At 41.3% G+C, this 19,529-nt stretch overlaps 1 protein-coding gene and 1 pseudogene across 1 annotated transcript in view; one reads left to right on the top strand and one right to left on the bottom strand.

The window, feature by feature from the left end:
- Nucleotides 1-620: 620 nt before the first annotated feature.
- Nucleotides 621-771, bottom strand: LOC121103820 (annotated as a pseudogene).
- A 2,998-nt stretch (nucleotides 772-3,769) lies between these two features.
- CDKL5 (cyclin dependent kinase like 5) overlaps nucleotides 3,770-19,529 on the top strand; it is a 201,818-nt gene continuing 186,058 nt past the window's right edge. The window contains exon 1 of the mRNA XM_040633783.1: nucleotides 3,770-3,954. The gene's annotated coding sequence lies outside the window, so the exon portion shown is untranslated. The remainder of the gene's footprint in view (nucleotides 3,955-19,529) is intronic.

Here is a 19,529-nt window from a genome sequence, read left to right as displayed (position 1 = left end):
TCTTTCCACACTGTTTGTGGTTAAACTTACTGCCTGGAGGATAAGGATAGAGGTTTTAATAGTTTAAAATGAGGTACTGGACTCGCATTTCTAAAATGACATTTTCCCAAATGGCATGAACTTTAAATGAAAACATGTAGGATCTGACAGTCTGATTTAAGCTCTGAGAAGAGCCAAGGAATAACTAATGCTCACCTCTTCCTACAAACACTACAAATTTACACACTGGGGCTCCTGGGGGGCTCAGTTGGTTAAGCGTCTGCCTTTGGCTTGGGTCATGATCCCAGGGTCCTGGAATCGAGCCGCACATTGGGCTCCCTGCTCAGTGGGGAGCCTGCTTCTCCCTCTCCCACTCTCCCTGCTTGTGTGCTCACTCTCTCTCTCTGTCAAAATAAATAAATAAAATTTAAAAAAAAAATGTACACATTGATTTGATTCTTAAGCTTTTCTCCTAGATCTTTTTATGTATTTATTTTTAATTTTTTTTATTATGTTCTGTTAGCCACTGTATAGTACATAATTAGTTTTTGACGTTTTCTCCTAGATCTTGATTGCATTATGAGATCTAAGCCCAACGGGCATTTCATATATGCTTCCTGTCACATCCCCCCCTCCCACACACCGGGAACACAGTCCCTCACCAACAGAAGTGGTCGAGTTTCCCACGTTTGGGGAAGTCACTGGACTCAGAATGACCTGAGTGCAGTGGACGAGACTCACCCTGAGAGAACCACCCTCCAGATCATGGTATCTTTCCTGCCAGGTAAGTATCATCATAAATGCTTTTTGACAATGATTAGAAGGCTTGTTTAGTCTTCCAGACCTGTCCAACATGTATCCAGGATAAAAATGTCTTACATCTTGATGTCCACTTATTCATTTATTATTGAGACCCATGATGAGTAGCACACATGGGCTCTATAGTGGGACACTTTTGAGGCATCTAACAGAAACTTTGATTCAAACTGTCTCAAATGCAAGGCAAAGGCAGAATTTGTTCAATTAAGCAACTCGGTTTTGTCATCAAGAACCCAGGTTTTTTGTTTCTTTTTTCTATTTTTCAACTCTGCCTTACGCAGTGTACAGACTTTGACCAAAGTTTGATTTTCCTCTAGTCACAAAATGGCTGCCAGAGGCAACTCAGGTACTGGCTTCCTTGTTCATCCAGTAGGGTAGAAGGGAAAACCTTTCCCTCAAATCATAGGATGTTAAGTCCTTTTCTTTAGCCTAACTGGGTCTTAGTCATTGATTGACTAAGACCAATAAGCACCCACCACCCTGGAAGTGTGGATATCTGAACACAGTTGGGGTTCTATTAGAAGGGGGATGGAACAAATAGATGCTGGAGAACCTCTGAAGCTATTGCTTCATCTGGAAAAAAGGTGACCTAATAGAAGATATTTCAGAGAATCGTGAGCCTCAGAGATAATATATGTAGGGTTGCCAGATTTAGCAAATAAAAACACAGGATTCCCAGTTAAATTTGAATTTCAGATAAAAAGCAAAAAAATTTTTAGTATAAGTATGTGCACCTCTTTCTACAAACACTACACAAGGACACATTGATTTGGTTCTTTTTTGTTTTTTCACATCAATTTGGTTCTTAAGCTTTTCTCCCAGATCCTGATTTTATTACGAGGTCTGGGCCTAGAGGGGCAATTAAAAAATGTTTTTTTGGACAATGATTAGAAAGCTTATTTAGTTTTCTACCCTTGTCCCACATGTATCCAGGATAAAAATACATACTTACACTAAAAAATCACTTGCTGCTTATCTGAAATTCAAATTTAACAGGCCTCCTGTATTTTATCTGGCAGCTCTAAATGTATGTAAAATTCTTGGCACATAGCAGGCATTCATTCAGTGGTTAAGTATTAGTGTTCTTTCTACATAAGAAAAGAGCTCAGTTAAATGGCAGGGTGGTACTTTTTAACTCTTACTGACCTAGAAAATATATGCTTTTGATCAATATTGCAATGAACGGAACTGGATGTGGTTCTAAGAAACCATTCACCAACTCCTCAAAACCAGATCAAAGTAAATGCCTCTAAGTGGAAGGTCATAGTTATATATATGGGGTGGCACATTATAAAACATCTAATATTACTACTTAAAATTGGACCTATATCAATGAATATTCAGTTATTGGTTTTTCTCAGTCTGTACAGATTAACCATTCTTCATTTGATTCAGAAGTAATGCTGCTGCAATTCCTGGCACGAAGGTGCTCACACACAGGGATGAAAATGGCATGATTGGCTCAGGAATTCTGGCTCCACGTGGGTGAAGCTCTAGGTCACAGCACTGTTATTTTGCATCTGGAGGAGGCAGGAGAGTCTGCAAAGATCTGCTGTTGGCTCTGACTCCATTTTCCCTCACTGCTAATTCACTGTTCCTACCTGAAAAATTTTCTAATATGCTTCCTGAAAAGCTGAAGAGAAAGCAGGCACCTTCATTTCCTCATCAAATATTCACTATGCTATGAAAAAGAAAACCCTAGTGGCTTGGCATCAAGTGGCCAAACCCAGCATGTTGTTACATATTGTTACCAGATTCACAACAGGAATAGATTAAGTGGATTTAATCCAAGATATCTATTTCCGATTGCTGTACAGTACTGCTTATTTCTCATTTGGTGGCTGCTATGACCTCACAGACTGCTTTTCTGTGCTTTTCCTAAACCAGAAAAAACAAACAAACCCATTTTTCCTCTTTGCTTTAAGTGGAAATTATTATGCAGCTTTACATAGATTTGTCCACAATGCCTTTAAACAAGATTACTATTTTCCTTAATTTTCAAAAAGTGGCATTGGAAATGTATCTCCTTCCATTTCATCACCTCCTCATCCTCATTGGAAACCTGATCCTTGGTAGGGATTAAGATCTTTACATTTCTACTGGTCGGGGGTGGTGGTGGGGGAATGACTTCATTGCCAGCTGGGGAATCTTGTGTGGCAGAGCATTGGACCTAAGCAGAGCTGTGGGTTGATGCCTCTGCTGCAACAGCCTTTTGCATGCATCCAGCTGCTGTGCAAGGAATACTCAGGCTACTAGTTCTTTGCTCCTAATTCACCCAAGGGATCGCAGGCTGATGGATGAGTGCGTGAATGTGTGTATATGTGCGTGTGTGTGTGTGCACGCACAGCTGCAACAGTTGGGCAGCAGCTGCAATGGACTTCGATATCATTTTTACCAAAGACAGAGATAAACCGTTCTCCATCGTTTATTTCCAAGTAGTGCCTCGACTCCCGCCCCAAATGTGTTCTCCCCGCTCTTCCACGACCCCCCGCGCCCCCGCACGTGACCCTCTGGAGGGAGGCCAGGATAGCTGCGCTGCAGGCAGGATTCCCCCTTTTTTTTTCTTCCCCGCAGTGAGAGGCGGATTCCCGGGCCTCTTCGGCCCTCCACCCCCGCAGCCGCCCCTTTCTTAGTCACGATCTTCCCCGCCCCTCCCCCCTCCCCCGCCCTCCTCCCCCTAACCCCCTCCCCTCGACCGCTCAAGGCTCGGGCCCCGCCCCTCCCAGCCACCCAGCCCAGGTTGCTAGGGCCTGGCTGGGCAACCAAACCTGGCCCGCGAGGGGATGCGGCGCGCGCGTGCGCGCGCAGGCGAGTTTATACAGGGAACGAACCTTCTTAGACTTTTGGGGCCCGAGCACGAGCGGCGCGGGCGGGGCGCGCGGGCCCGAGCTCGAGGACGAGCGCTCTTTCCGCATTGGTTTCTATCAGAAGTGGGCGGGGCGGAGGCGGGACCTGGCGGGGTCTTCGAAGCTTCTTTATTGGCCCGAACGGGACGGCCGGGGCGGGCTAGTTAGCAAATTAGGCTGCGCGTTCGCCTCTGCGAGAGGGCGGGGCCGGAGGTTTTCATTAGTTGTCCCTGCCACTGGGAAAGGTAAATCCGAGACGGCGGCCTCAGGAGCTGTGGGGTCCCCGGCTGGAGGTGGGGGACTTGGCTAGGTGAGTAGTTGCGCCGCTACCCGCCCGTCAGGCCTTCCTGCCCCCACGTCGGTTTCGCGCCACCCAGCTTCTCCTGAGAGAGGGGACCCACCCGGTCCCCTCGGGCAGACGTGAGAAGGGGCGGCGGCGCAGGTCCCCCCAGAACAGGGCGACGCGGCGAGAGTGCCCCAGCCTGGAGTGGCCCCTCCTCAGCGCCCCATTGCGCCACTGGAAGGGTTTCCCCGGCGAGAGGTTGGGGCTGTATTTTGGGGCGTGGGGAGACTGGAGGATATGAGGAGGGGCTGCAGGTCGAGGCAGCCCGGCGGGGCTACCCTCAGCAGCGGGTCTGCGGCGTCCCCGCCCCGCCGCCCCCGCGGCGCGAGCTCCCCCGGGCTTGCGGCGAGGGAAGCCCCTTCCCGCCGGCGCCGAGGAGGAGCCTGTGCGCCGGAGCCCCCAGCCCGAGTTCCGAGGGAGCCCGGGACCCGCCGGGGGCTGCGAGCCGGAGCCGGAACCCCGGCCCTGCTGACTGACCTTGGCTGCCCGCGAGGGTGGGCGAACGACCGACCGTCCGCCCCGCATCTCTTCCAGCCTTCTCCCAACAAGTTTCAGGCGTTGCTATGAAGTTCACGACGGGCATAGTGGGGAGAAGCAGAAATTGGCTCCTTCCCAGACCTTCGTACCCTTTGGACCCTCACAGAAATTTAATCCTGGGGTTTGGAACCATTTCCAAACGAACAGGTCCTGCTCGCATTGACACGTTTTATGCCCACGTTGACGGGAAAAAATAACCTGAACGTATTTCTGTGTAAAGGCAGATCTTGCTTGAGGGTTTTTTTTTTTTTTTCTTTTCTTTCTTCGCTTCACTTGAGTGTTAAAGCACTGATGCCTGAATAAGAAAAGCCTGACCTTAGTATCTCCACAGTGAGATCCGACGGATGCTGAGATATTTAAGTAGTTGCAGATCAGTGTTCTGTTAACACAATCTATTTTAATTGGCTGAAATTTAGGCTGATTTTAGAAAGTATTGCAGACACAGAATAATTTCCTCCCGTGAATCTGAATTAGGTTTGTTTGGACGTAATGGTTATGTAGTTAATGTAAGAGATTACACAAATTAATTTGTCTGAGAGCTTTTGATTGAAACGGGAGACGTAAATATGTATAGAATAGGATTATCGTTTTAGGTAACATTTCCAGCTTGCTCCTTTCTTGCTGTTGGGTTACAAAAAAGGCATCTTTACGGAGGCTATTCGGAATTATACGTGAATGACATTTAGATGTAAATTTGTTTTTAATTTAAGTGTTTTAAAATATTTTATTCGTAAAATGTGAAGAACCTAATGTTTACTTGTGTGTTTAGTGTTGAAGGGGGGGTAGTATAATCTCATATTTAGCAACCCGATTAGGGTTCACTAATAATTCATTTTTTAAAAAGGTGTGCGTCTTTTTGAGAACATGGTACTTGAATACCTTAGCAATTCTTTTAATTTCTTTATTAAAAGTACTATTTTAGGTTTGAGCATTTTTGGCGTTCACACTGGAACAGGAGTAAGGAAGCCTGCAGCAGTATTACCAGTTTGACACCACCAGTGGGTGTTTCTGTTGACAAATGCAGAGAAGAGAACATTTGGGAAGGAAATCTTTTTTTCGGGGTGGGGGGGTGAGGGGTTGGGTGAGGGGGGGGGGAAGGAGCCAGAAGAAAGAAGCTGCAGAACTAAAGCTGCCAGCACAGTGTATGCTGAGCATTTCACAAGTACAAGGAAACCTAATTAGGATGAAAAAAAAATCAGTTTGGCTGTATTAAATAATAGAATTCCAAAAGAGGCATGCTAAATAAAGTTAATCATTCCAAGTGTGTTAAATAATCTACCGTTTCAGAGGAGTTTGGAGGGTCTTCAACTGGAGTGTCAAATCTTTTTAAATTGTCTTCCCTTTTAAACATAATGCAGTGATTAATTTGATGTATGTGCGTATATATATATGCCTTGTATTCTAGTTTTGCTGATTTAGCATGTTCCTAAGACTAATTTTTTTGAAAACAAAACTTGATATATTAAAAAATATTAGAAATAAATATTCTCTCTCCAGAGAGGATTTTTTTTTTCCTGGTCAGATTTATAATTTAGTCATGATTTAGGGGCTTGTGGAAGGGTTTTTTTACCCCTTATTTCAGGTTTTTGATTTTTACTGATGCAAGTTCCCTGGACTAAATGTGCCATTATCTCCATTGTAATTTTCTTGAGTCATTGAAATCGGAGTGTGGTATCTACAGTATTCCCCAGGGTTTTAGAAGAAAAGGCTCCCATTGAGGGAAATTGCAGGGCCATCTTGCATAGATGAGTAATAGAAGGTTGACTGATTGCGAATCAGTTGTATTCTGTTCCAAATATGCTGCATGGGGTTAAGGCACTCATTTAATGAAAACCAGATTTTACATGGTATTTCTACTTTGGAGGTGCAGTATTATTCCATTACAAACTAAAATACAGAGGTGGAGAAATTCCTTCAAGTATGCCCCCCCCCCCCCGCCTTATTTCACCACTGTGTCCAAGAATCTGTGAGAGACTCTCTTTCAACAATAGTTGCATTGTTGGAAATGACAGTGGCTTCTGTTGCAGAAATTTAGCCTTTCATTATGATTTGTGTTTCAATTTACTTTGTGATAGAAAATTCAGCTATATCTAAGAATATGGCTGTAGGAAATTTGTAAGGAAGTGAACCAAGAAAATAAACCTCTTCAGCTTGTCTGTTAAAAGTTCACCTTTTTTCCCCTTCCATTTTGATAACTTTGGTGGTTATCTCTTTTATTTCTTCTAGGTTTTAGAAGGTATGTTAGTATAGTACTTTATTTTTGGCACTAAATGTGGGGATAAGACTTTTTCATGTGATAAATTGATACCAAATAATAAGGCATTTAGAAGAAACCGCCCACATACACAGACCGAAAATGTGAGGGAAATCTTTTAGATAACCCTTAACTTAGGGAATAGCAAAATTTTAAGTATTAAGTTGTTTTCTGCATAGTAAAAGGCTGTTTACTCAGAATTTGATAGTTTTAGATTCCAAAGGTTGTTTTATTTGTTTGTTTTTGTTTGCAACATCAAATTCCTTGGTAGAGGAGGAGATAGAATCTCAAAGGTTCTTTATCATCTTATGTTGTCAATTGGGTTACATATTTCAACTTACGAAAATGCTGCAATTAAAAGACTAAATTTAAACTTTCTGTTTGGGAAGGTTTTCCAATTTACTTTTAATCTTTAAACTCAACATTAGAAATCTTTTGTTGACAATGCATCACTTTCGTGTTTGGATTTAAATTCTTGATAGTTTCCAGAACGTTTCCTTCATATAGAGCAGCGCATGGATGACTAGATTACTCAAAGGTTTGGCTTCATTTCTCATTCAGGTTTGTACATTTATTTCATAATACTGGGATATGAAGTTGGATGCAATTCTGTCACTGGGTATGAAAGCTGAGTGAGGACTTTCTACGTAAAGAGCCTGATAACATTTAGACAATTAAGATTTGGGAATTAACAGAAAATTACTTACTAGGTTAAAAGGATCTACCCCATTCAGCTCTTTGAAATTGATTGTCAACATTTTGAATTAAGCTCTCAGAAACATTTATGATGGAAACAGTTCTAATTAAGGTCATGTTTTGGGAGTGGTCTCTCTTTTGGGTAGTCTTTATAATAATTAAATTATAACGTACTATTTATTGAGCCTTACTGAAGACCAGATACTATAGTAAATAATTCATTTGCATGGATAGATGGGTGTATGTGTGTTCTCACAACACTTGTGTGAGGTAGATGTTTTCCTTATTTTCCTCTACACTTGGTCAAATGGGCTCAGAGAGAGAAAATAGTTTGCTCGGATTACCCTGCTAGGCTGTAGCAGAGGCAAAACTTTCATCTAAACTGGTCTGACTTGAACCTATGTTCTTCAAGACCATGCTCTCTGCTTCTCTTTAGGAATCTGATTGCCCAAACATATTTTGAAGTCCTACTGTAAAGTCACTCCTGGGGTGATGCTAGAGGTCTAAATATGCCTCTTGGAGTTCACAGGCTACATTGGTAAGGCCGCCTGACCTTTAGTCGCGGGGAGGCTGGACTTAGATCCATCAGCACTTAAGGCTAGGACAACTGAAGTGCAGACTTTATAACAGAGGGTCATTAGTTGTGTTTCTTCATAAATGAAGGTTGTACATAATTATTTACACCCCAAATGAGGTAGCTGTTTCTAATTAACTACTTGGTATTTCATGTTTCTGCATGTTCCACTGTAACTTTTGACTGACTTTGATTAAATCTGCTACATTAATTAAGGTGATGAAGCTACTCCTTGAATTCAATTTTGTGGTTTAGATGCACTCTAAATGGCAGCCATTACAATTTGCAGATGGGTATCTCTTCTGTAATTGTTATGACTTAAGTGAAATAAAACCTGGAGGTAAATGAAGTTTATAGAGGTATGTTATTGTTGCTTTTTAATACATAGAAGTTGGACTCTGACAAAAATGTTTCTACTTGAAAGTAGAATTTTCTGCTACTTGAAGCCTCTTGTGATTGTGGGTGTGTGTTTTAAAACAAGACCCATCATTAATAGAGCAAAACAGTTGCTTAGCCTAAAGGAATGCTCAGAGGTCCATGTTAGGGAGGAAAAGGACTTAATGTTTTATTCTGTAATTGATGAGAATCACTTTTGTCACTTACTAAGGTTAGAAACCAGTGATGAATATTGTAGAACCTCAGGGCTGGAAATTGTCATGGACAGAGCAGGACAGTTGTTCTATGAAGATGGTACCTACATATAAATTGTGGATTTATTTCTTTACCGAGTGCAAGTTTTCAATATGTATTTTTTAAAAAAGATTTTATTTATTTGATAGAGAGATAGCAAGAGAGAGCACGAGTGGGGAGTGGAGAGAGGGAGAAGCAGGCTCCCCCTGAGCAGGGAGCCTGAGGCTGGGCTTGATCCCAGGACCCTGGGATCAGGATTCTGAGCTGGGATCATTACCTGAGCTGAAGGCAGATAGATGCTTAACTGACTGAGCCCAGGTGTCCCTCAATATGCATTTTTAACATCATTATTGAAGTGTACTTTACATACTATAAAATTCACCTGTTTAAGTGTACCATTCAGTGATTTTTTTTTTGGATAAATTTATGGACTTGTGTAATCATCACTACAATCCAATTTTAGAACATTTCCATCACCCCAAAAAGATCTTCCTGCTAACGTGCATTTTTAAAAATCTTATTTACTTACTTCCACCTAGATCCCTTTATCATCAGACATTAATAAAATGATGTAGATCTTAAAAGATAGGTCTTTTAAAATAATTTTTTACACATTACAATTTCTTAGTGCTTTTTGTATTTTCAAAAGCTTTTGCCTACAGGTGCCTGGCTGGCTTGGTGGGTGGAGCTTGCAGCTCCTCATCTCAGGGTCATGAGTTTGAGGCCCCCAGTGGGTGTAGAGATTGCTTAAATAAATAAAAACTTAAAAAAAGTTTTTGCCTAAACATAATATATAGCAGAATATAAAGGACAATACTGCAAATCGTATAAATTACCTTGTCTCTGTGGTTTGGGTTTGATTTTGTTTGATCTTTTTTAAACCAGCAAATAAAACATAATGTTCTTACTGATATGTTGGAAAAGCAGGGATAAGAAATCAATATAGGGGTGCCTGACGGATTCAGCTGGTGGAGCATGCAATTCCATTTTGGGGTTGTGAGTTCAAGCCCCAGGATGGGCGTGGAAATTACTTGAAAAAAAAAAAAAGAAAGAAATCAAGGTAAAAGTAATATAATTATTGGTCAAGAAAAAAATTCCTTTAAGACTTAAGACCATGGGTAGAATAATTGGTTTTCTTGATTTTAAGCCAATAACATTGTGCATTTTATTGAGTTCTAATCCCCCTTGAGAGATTCATACCTACTGTGCATGCCATAGAGCAGGCTTCATTAAATTCAGGTATTCAAACACATTGTCTCCTTTCTGCGTTGCTTCAGACTGGATTGTTGTGGGGTTTAGAAACTTAACCTGCAAGGTACTGTAGCTACAGCTGTTTTCCTGCCTGCATCATTTTGTTTGTAGCTATCCTGAAAGGATAGGTGTGGGAGTAAAGCTACCTTGGGAACGAGTTGTACAGCATAGGCTGATCTCCATGCTCCCAGTTGCTCTCCTTTGATCAATGTACTGTATGTGTAGATGGACATTGCTGATCGGATAGTTTAGGGATGTTGTCTTTTGGGTACATAGAATAGAAGAAGGCAGTGCTTTGGTTGGAAGTCTAAAGTGTTTGGCAACTAACTTTCATTGCTTTTAGATGAATGTTTCTCTTTCTATAGAAAGTGACCCTTACAAGTGCCAGGCAGGTAAATCAATAACTCCTTGTGTGGTAGATTGTGTCTGGATTTTTAATAACAAACAGATTGGACACAGCACTGCTCTGATAATAATAGTTTACTGTAAATTCAGTCATAACTGGTTTGAAATAGGTTTACTTTTTTTTTTTTTAACTGTTTAACAGCTATGGCTGTATGATTCTGTTGTTACTTTGTATTCTTTGTAAGAGAAAGGTCTAATGTCAAATAGTTACATAATGAAGTGCTTTCTGACAGAGTAACCTTTTTGTTTAAGAGGGAGTCATCTTGAACGTGCCAACTTTGATTTCTGGAAGTTAACAAAACATAGATGTATTCGTTATCTATTTATTTTTAAAGACTGCCCCCCCTTTTTTGTAAGTTGCAATTTTATTCATTATTTTTAAAAGTTTATTTATTTACGTGATCTCTGTGCCCAGTGTGGGGCTCAAACTCACAACCCCGAGATCAAGAGTTCCATGTTCTTCCGACTAAGCCAGCCACAGGCCCTAGGTAAGTTGTAGTTTTAGATCTCAGTTTTGTATTTGTATTTTGTATTATGCCCGAAGATTAGTAGGTTCTTGGCAGTGTAAGATCCTATTGTAATAATCAGATTAAGCACACATACATTCACTTAAGGAAGATATGGCAGATAAAAAATGGTGATAATAGTTGAAGCACAGCTTACTGACTTGGGTTTGCCCAATTACTCTGATACTGGCTGGGTAGAAACTAGTTTCCTGATAAATAGAATTTTTCAGAGATTAAAAAAGTTGGTTCATATCCTAGAGTTTATCCACACACCCCATCTGGTTTGTTAGTTTCTCACAAAATGTATTAACTTTAACTACTAGTACTGTAATTTTTTTTTTTTAAGTAGGTTCTGTGCCCGACATGGGGCTTGAACTCATGACCCTGAAATCAAGAGTCGCATGCTTTACCAACTGAGTCAGCTAAGCACCCCACTAGTACTGTAATTGTTATTAGTAATCTTACCACTAAAATTTTAAGATTAGTATTGCAAACTAAAAGAAGGTTTTATTTTAATTGTTAATAATTGAAGATAGTTGAGATAGACAAAGTCTAATTTTGTGCAAATTGGCGTTTCATACTTTATCAATTATTTCTTTCTAAAATAACCTGTCCTACATCCTGTGGATCTATCCTTCATTAAGCAAATACTATCTTCTGTGTACCAAACTGTGATGGAAGTTGGATAGAGTGATAGCTAAAAGATAAGGAGGCCTTGCCCTTTTTTTCTTTCTTTTCTTTTCTTTTTTTTAAAGATTTATTTATTTGAGCCACGTGTGTGCTGGGGGAGGGGCTGAGGGAGAGAGAGGGAGAGAGAGAGAGAGAATCCAAGCCAACTTTGTGCTGAGCTTGGAGTGCGACTTGGGGCTCGATCCCATGACCCTGAGATTGTGAGATCATAACCTGAGCCAAAACCAAGAGTTGGATACTCAACTGACTGAGCCACCCAGGCATGCCCCCTCCCCCCCCTCTTAAGGAGGCCTTTGCTTAAAGAATTTACAGTCTTGAGTTGGAGTCAGAGGCAAAAGTACAAGGCACTATGGGATTATGTAACAGGGTAGGGATTGAAACCTATCCTTGAGGGAGCAGGTAGGAAGGCCACACTGAAGAGTTAACAGTTAAGTGAGACCTGAAGGATGAGAAGGACATGTCTAATTGGGAAAATAAGTTTTCCTGGCCATCAGGTGCAAATGCCCTCAGGCAGGGTGAGAGAGCTAGAGGCTTTTTGAAAAACAACCTTTTAAAGAACTGAGAATAAATCCAAAATGGCTGGAAAGTAGAGAAGCAGGTGATGAAGCCGAATTAGGCAGGGGCCAAGTCCTGAAAAGGCTTAGTAGGCCATCTACTGGGTTTTTGAGCTTGTCCTAAGTCCTCTGGCAAGCTATTGAAGGTTTTAAACAGGGGTGTGACATGAAATGAAATGCTTCCTCCTCCCCAAAACAAAACAAAACAAAACAAAAAACAAAACAAAACCCAAGAGTTTTAGCTCAGTGGAGCCTTGATTTACCAGAAAGGTCATAATCTGTGCAGGGTAAAATATTCTTCCCTCATCTCACTAAAATTTTTGCAACTGCTTCTTTGATTGATTGTCATCTGTGATACTCTTTTCATTGTTTTTGTAGAAATTACCTTTGATTTTCTAAAGGCTCCTTTTATCCTTCACCGTTCTGTTAACCTTATATAGGAATGTCGTTTCTATTTATAACCGAGTTAAATTTTTTTTTAATAGTGTCAGCTCTCTTCCATATTTAAACTTAAAATTCCTCACTGCCCCCCCCACTTTTAATCTGCTCAAGGTGTTTAATGTTTTAATGAAATGTTTCATTACATATCAGCATTAAATTTGCTTTATTCTTTTTTCCCCCCAAATACAATGTCTTAGGTCTAGTTTAATATTTTCAGCATTTATGCTATTTCATATTTTATGAAATCTCATTTGGGTACTTGCAATGGTTTTAGAGAATTTTGTTAATATTGTTTAGGAATACAAATCTTTGGTCGTAACTGCAATTTTCAAGTCTGGTTCACGTTCTGTGACCTTATCTTGAGCTTCTTATGTTCAAGTGTGCTTATGTGTATAAAAGTGCTACAAAGATTTTATTTTACATATGCTGATTTGTTTCTTTCTCCTACAATATGCATTCCTACATGCTCACTTCTTTTTGGAATTCATCAGCCATGCTGAATTTTTGCTTGCCTTTATGATCGAATAATGAGGTCTTCCTTGGTGTAAAGCTGTTAGTTTGTGCCTGTAGAGAATGCTGTTGTGCACTTTTGCCCTCCATATATACAAAGAATAACTACAGCATCACCTCCTTCTTCAAGTATTTCTTTTGAAATCTATTTTGATGCAGCCTCTAACTTAGCTCACTTTGGCCTTGAGTTCTTAGGCTTTTCTGAACCGTCCTATACCTGCTCTGTATTCTCTCCTTGCTGCTTTAATCATTTTTTTTTTCCTGGTGCTGGTAACTTTAAGTTTGCAATGGTTTTTGGCATAACTTTTTTGCTTCCTATTCAGCCTAGGACATTTATTTTAAAAGAGTTGCCTCATTTCAGATCTTAGAGTTTGAAGGTAATGTTTTTGTGCTGATGGTTTCTCTAGCATCCAAAGTGACTGTCCTTGATTTGGAGTTGCGCTCTTGAGTCTGTCCTTCTGCACAGGGTTGGTAAAGAAAGACTGCATTTGTCTTTGGGTGACTTTATGAAAGGGTGATGATTTGGAAATCTCGGTGCCAGCATCATGGTAGGTGATGGAGATACAAAGCCAAGCTGGTGTTGTGCCCTCATGGAGTTTGTAATCCAGCAGAAGGGGCAAAGAGCCATGACTAAAGTGCAGGACGATATGCATGTTCAGATGGAAATAGAGGGCACTGGTACTTAGGCCAGAAGTGGTGCACTTATGCAGACTTAAGGGGACTGGGAAAGACAGTGATTCCTGGGTGTCTGTGAAGAGTCTTAAAGGAGGTCCAGAATGTCAGGTGAAGGGAAGAGGTTTTCCAGCAGATAGTGTATTCAAAGACATAGGTCTAAGAATTAGCATATAAAATTGGGAAGATAGCAAGAAGTAACATGGATTTATGTATTGCATGCTTTTTTTTTTTTAAATAAAGGTTTCATTTATTCATTTGAGAGAGAGCGCAAGCAGGGGGAGGAGCAGAGGAAGAGGGAAAAGCAGACTCCCTGCTGAGCAGGGGGTTGGATGTGGGGTTGATTCTGGGACTCCAGGATTATAACCTGAGCTGAAGGCAGGCCCTTAACTGACAGAGCCACCCAGGCGCTCCTGCATGCTTTGTTTTGATGCTTTTACCTTAGCTACATCCCAGAATCTTGATTTTCTTTCTTTATGACCATGTTTGGCTTTTTTCTGTCCATTTTCAGTTTTACATAGGAAAATACTATGTATACATAGGAAATACTGAAACTAGGAATTTAAATAGGGGTGGGCCTTTGGTAAAATGGATAAACGGATGATATCAGTTTTCTACTGTAAGCTCCTGGAGGCATGGTGTTGACTATTGTAGTCTCAGCATCTAGTGCATTGCCCGGCACCTAGGAAATGCTCAATAAATATTTCTCTTATGAAAGGTACCTCTTTTCTGACCCCCTTCCCCATCCCCTCATGTCAGTGCCTTCTTCCTTGTTTAGTGACTTCTCTTCTCTGTCAGGTACCTATCTAGTGGATCTTCCTCCCTGCTTGCCTAATAGACATGCTTGTCCTGTATCTAGTCAGTGGTCTTGGACATAATTGGATCCACAAGGGTGTGTAAATAGGTGCTAATAGCTCCCTGTAGCGCCTCTGAAATTTTTCAACCAACGTTTACAGTTTGGCAGATGAGAGGGAGGCCACAGTTCCCATCTAGAAGAATGACATTTCTTTTAAGTGTTTTCATGATTTATTGCATGAATTCATTGAAATGTAAAGTTCTGTTCCATAACAAACTCATGTGTGCTTGTATATATCTGCATTGTACATTAGTTACCATTAAGCAAAAACTGACATTCTGTGAAGATGTTTACTTGTTTATCATAAGACTTCACACACCTCCGGATTACTGTTCATGTCCCTCAGATTGGGAGGCTGGTTTTATTATCTTTTTTTTTTTTTTTAAAGATTTTATTTATTTATCCGACGGAGATAGAGACAGCCAGAGAGAGAGGGAACACAAGCAGGGGGAGTGGGAGAGGAAGAAGCAGGCTCATAGCAGAGGAGCCCGATGTGGGGCTCGACCCCATAACACCGGGATCACGCCCTGAGCGGAAGGCAGACGCCCAACCGCTTTGCCACCCAGGCGCCCCTGGTTTTATTATCTTTTAAAGTAATCTCTAGTCCAACATGGCGCTTGAACTCATGACCCCGAGACCGCAAGATCAAGAGTTGCATGCTATACCGACTGAGCCAGCCACAGGCCCTGAGAGGCTGGTTTTAAATGTATTCCCACAGTGAGATAAAATATGTGCCTTATAAAAAGGCTTCTGCAGTGACTTCACCAAAGAATCCACTCTACAACATTAGCTGGTTAGATGAAAATCAAGAAAAAACAGAAACAAACAGAAAAATCTGTTTGTTTCTGTTTTTTCAAAGATTTATTTATTTGTTTTAGAGAGAGTGGGGGGAGAGGCAGAGGAAGAGAGAGAGCGAGAGAGAGAATGAGAATCTCCAGTGGACTCCCCACTGAGCACGGAGCCCGATTTCAACCTGAGCCGAAATCAAGACTCAGCTCCTTAACCAGCTGAGCCACACAGGCGCCCCTGTTTTTATTTTTTAAAAGATTTATTTATTGGGCGCCTAGGTGGCTCAGTCTTAAGTGTCTGCCTTCAGCTCAGGTAGTGATCCCAGGGTCCTGGGATCTAGCCCCTGTCGGGCTCCCTGCTCAGCAGCCTGCTTCTCCCTCTCCTTCCGCCCTTCTCCCTTGCTTGTGCTATCTGTCTCACTCTCTCTCTCTTAAATAAATAAGTAAAATCTTAAAAAAAAATATTAGAGAGTGTGTGGAAATGGGGGGAGGGGCAGAGGGAGAGGGAGAGAGAAACCCAAACAGATTCTAAGCTCTGAGTGTGGCATCTGACTTGGGGCTCAGTCTCATGACCCCAAGATCAACTTGAGCTGAAAGTAAGAGTTAAACACCCAACTGACTATACCACCCAGGTGCCCCTTGTTTTTATTTAATTTTTAATTTTTTTGAACATAACCTTTTTTAAAAAAAGATTTGATTTACTTCTTTATTGGAGGGAGAGAGAACTTGCTCACAGGAGAGGTGGAGGGGGAAGAAGGGGAAGAGAGGAAAGAGAAGAATCTTGAGCAGATTCTGTGCTGAGTGCCAAGGCCCATGCAGGGCTTGATCTCAAAACCCTGAGATCACAACATGAACTGAAACCAAGAGTTGGACGCTTACCTGACTGAGCCACCCAGTTGCCCCTAAACATAACTTTATAAAAAAAGTTTCCTTATGGCACGAGGGTGGCTCAGTTGGTTAAGCAACTGCCTTCGGCTCGTGATGCTGGAGTCCCAGCATCGAGTCCTGCATCAGGCTCCCTGCTCAGCGGGGAGTCTGCTTCTCCCTCTGACCCTCCCCCTCTCATGCTCTCTCTCTCATTCTTTCTCAAATAAATAAATAAATTAAAAAAATCTTTAAAACAAAACAAAACAGCAAAGAGTTTACTTATTTTTAAGTAATCCGTACACCCAATGTGGGGCTTGCAATCACAACCCCGAGATCAAGTCACATGCTCTTCCAACTGAGCCTACCAGGCACCCCTGTTTTTTTTTTTTTTTTTAAATTTATTAAAGATTTTTATTTATTTAGAGAGAACATGTGTGTGTGTGTTGGGGGAGGAGGGGAGAGAGAATCTCAAGCTGATTCCACACTGAGTGTGGAGTGCCATGTGGGGCTCGGTTTCACAACCCTGAGATCAGGACCTGAGCCACAATTGATGATTAACTGACTGAGCCATTCAGGTGCCCCCTATTTTTAAGCATGCTGTCCTAGACTTTTAAATATCTTCTCTACATTTTGGTAATTTCTCATATGATGGGTCCCACTTGCCCAGAAAACTCACATTCCCAGTCTCTTACAGCTAGGATATAGGCTTGTGACCTAGGTTTGAACATTTACGCAGTGCGAGACTTGTATATAGAGGAGAGCATTGTGAGGTGGTCATCATGTGTAATTGAACTGATGACCTGGTGGTCATATTGACAGAGGTGTTTTGATATTGTTTTTTTTTTTTTTTTTAAGTTTTATTTGAGTAGTCTCTACACCCAACATGGCGATCAAACTCACGACCCTGAGATCAAGAGTTGCATACTGTTCCGACTCAACTAGCCAGGCATCCCTTGATTTTTTTTTTTTTTTAAAGAGTGGCAGTGGCAGAGCTTATGGAATGAATTCAGTCTCAAGTGATGTTGATGCTGAGTAGTGGCAATAAATTTTATGGGGTGAAGGGTGTTTGTCTTCCTATTTTCTGATCACTTGGGATTTGTGGTTAGATGTTTTATTAATTTTGGAATATTTTCAGGTATTAGCTCTTCAAATATTTCTTTTGTCCCATTCTCCTTTTTCTGTGATTACATTTATCAGTATGTTAGGACCTTTGATATTTTCCCATAGCTCTTGAATGTTTTTGTTTGGTTTTTCACTATGTTTTTTTGCAGTGTTTTGGTTGGGGTAGTATCTGTTGACTAATTTTCAAGTTCATGAATTCTTTGCTTGGCTGAGTTGAGTCTAGTGAAGAGCCTATTGAACTCTTCATTTCTCTTAACTGTGTTTTTCATTTTTAGCACTTTTACATATTTATTTTTTTAAGTAGGTTCTCTGCCCAACATGGGACTTGAACTCAGGACCTCGAGATTGAGAGTTGTGTGCTCTACTACTGATTGAGCCAGCCAGATGCACCTCATTTTATTCTTGTAGTTTCCATCTCACTGCGGAATTATCCCTGATTTTGCATGTTGTTCTCCTTTTAGGTTAGAGCTCTAAATATGTTAATAATATTTTAAATTGTAGATATTTCCAAAATCTGAGTCTGTGTCCAGTTTTTGTACGTTCTTTGTCTTTTCTGAGTGTTGTTTTTTCTTTGCCTTTTCTTATGTCTTGTGATTTTTTTTCCTTGTTGCAAGGCTGGCTTATTTTGTAGAATAGTAGAGAGTGAGGTACATAATTTTTATGTTTGTAAATGGGCATATTTTTTCTTGTGCTAGGCCTTTGGGCAAGGATTTGAGTTAGTCTGTAGTTGGGCTGGGTTTGAGTTTGATTGTTGCTGTGGTTGCCCTCAGTGTACCTCAGGTTTCAAATTCTCATAGAGATAGTTTGTGATTGGGGTGGGAGTTGGGTTTTTTTTTTCTTAATTTATTTTTAAAAAAGATTATTTATTTTTTTGGGGGGATGTGTGCATGTGCACTTGCATGACGGGGGGAGGCAGAGGGAGAGAAGCAGACTTCCATCTGAGCCCAGAGCCTGATATAGGGCTCAGTCCCATGACTCTGAGATCATGACCTGAGCTGAAACCAAGAGTTGGATGCCCGATGGACTGAGTCACACAGGCGCCCCGGGATTTGGTTTATTTTATTTTGAGTTTCAGGTGTTTCTTTTGAATTGTGGCTTAGAGAGGGTCTCCTTATATGATTTTATTTTCTTCTGTCCCTCTGCCAGTAGTATTCTGCTGTTTACTTGAAATTGGTTACTGGAAATTGGTTAGCTTGGAGGTGGGGAGTGATAGTGGGGAGTTGTCTTTTGTTCTGGTTAAACCTCGGGTTTAGGCCTTCATCAGTGTCCCAAAGCCTTGTCCCATCCCTGGCTTTTGTGGTGGGCTCAGTGTGGAATCCTGCCTCTCTCCTAGGAATAGGGTATCCATTCTTTCCCCCAGCAGCAGTGAGTTTTTACCAGTGCTTTAAGGGTAGAAGCACTTAGTGGCCTTGATGAGACTTTTCTTCCTTAGCTGAGATAGGGAGAGAAGGATCTGACTTCTCTTGCTTCTGAGGCACAGCTACAGTTACCCACCCCACCCCCATCATCTGCATCACAATGGGCATCCTCAGAGCTCTTTCCTATCTGTGAGTGCCTGGTGGGGTTGGTGGAGGAAGATCCTGCAGAAGGTTGGGGTCTCCCCAATTTCTGTGACCTCCCCAGTGGTTTCACACTGTCCCTTCAGCAAAACCACGTCGGGTTTTTATCAACTTGCCAATTACTCTAGCTGCACTCCTCTTATCAGTGTCCAGTTGCAGTCTACCCCAGGTGAGCACAAGGTTGTCTCCTGTCTCCTTGCAGGCCCTGTCTATTAAGATTTTGAGCCAATTGGTTGTTCTATGATGGGTTTAAAGAAAGTCATGAATCTGAAATCAGTCCAGCTCTTTTTCATTATAAGGGTGGGCAGCTATGTTCCTTTCAGCTTTCTTATTCCAGGGTGGAAGACAGAAGTTTGGTTACCCTTAAAATTTTAACATGCACATTTAACTAAGTCTAAATTTAATATCTCTAACCTCCTGAGTAAGCCATATTTTTAGACGAGTTTACCTTTTAATCCTCATCCCCTCTTCCATGTTAGTTACTTATGCTTTAGTTTTGTCTTGTTTAAGTCACCTTAAGCCTATAAAAATAGTGAATGTTTACTCATCAACATGTTTTCCAAATTTCTTAGCTCACCATTCTTCATTCACCCCGTTTCTTCATTTTGGGTTCAGTTTCTTTTTTTTTTA

This window comes from Ursus maritimus (assembly GCF_017311325.1).
Source record: "Ursus maritimus isolate PB19 chromosome X unlocalized genomic scaffold, ASM1731132v1 scaffold_X1, whole genome shotgun sequence".
Lineage (NCBI taxonomy): Eukaryota > Metazoa > Chordata > Mammalia > Carnivora > Ursidae > Ursus > Ursus maritimus.
The sequence above is the reverse complement of the archived record's forward strand: the minus strand, read 5'-3'. Positions and strand labels throughout refer to the sequence as shown.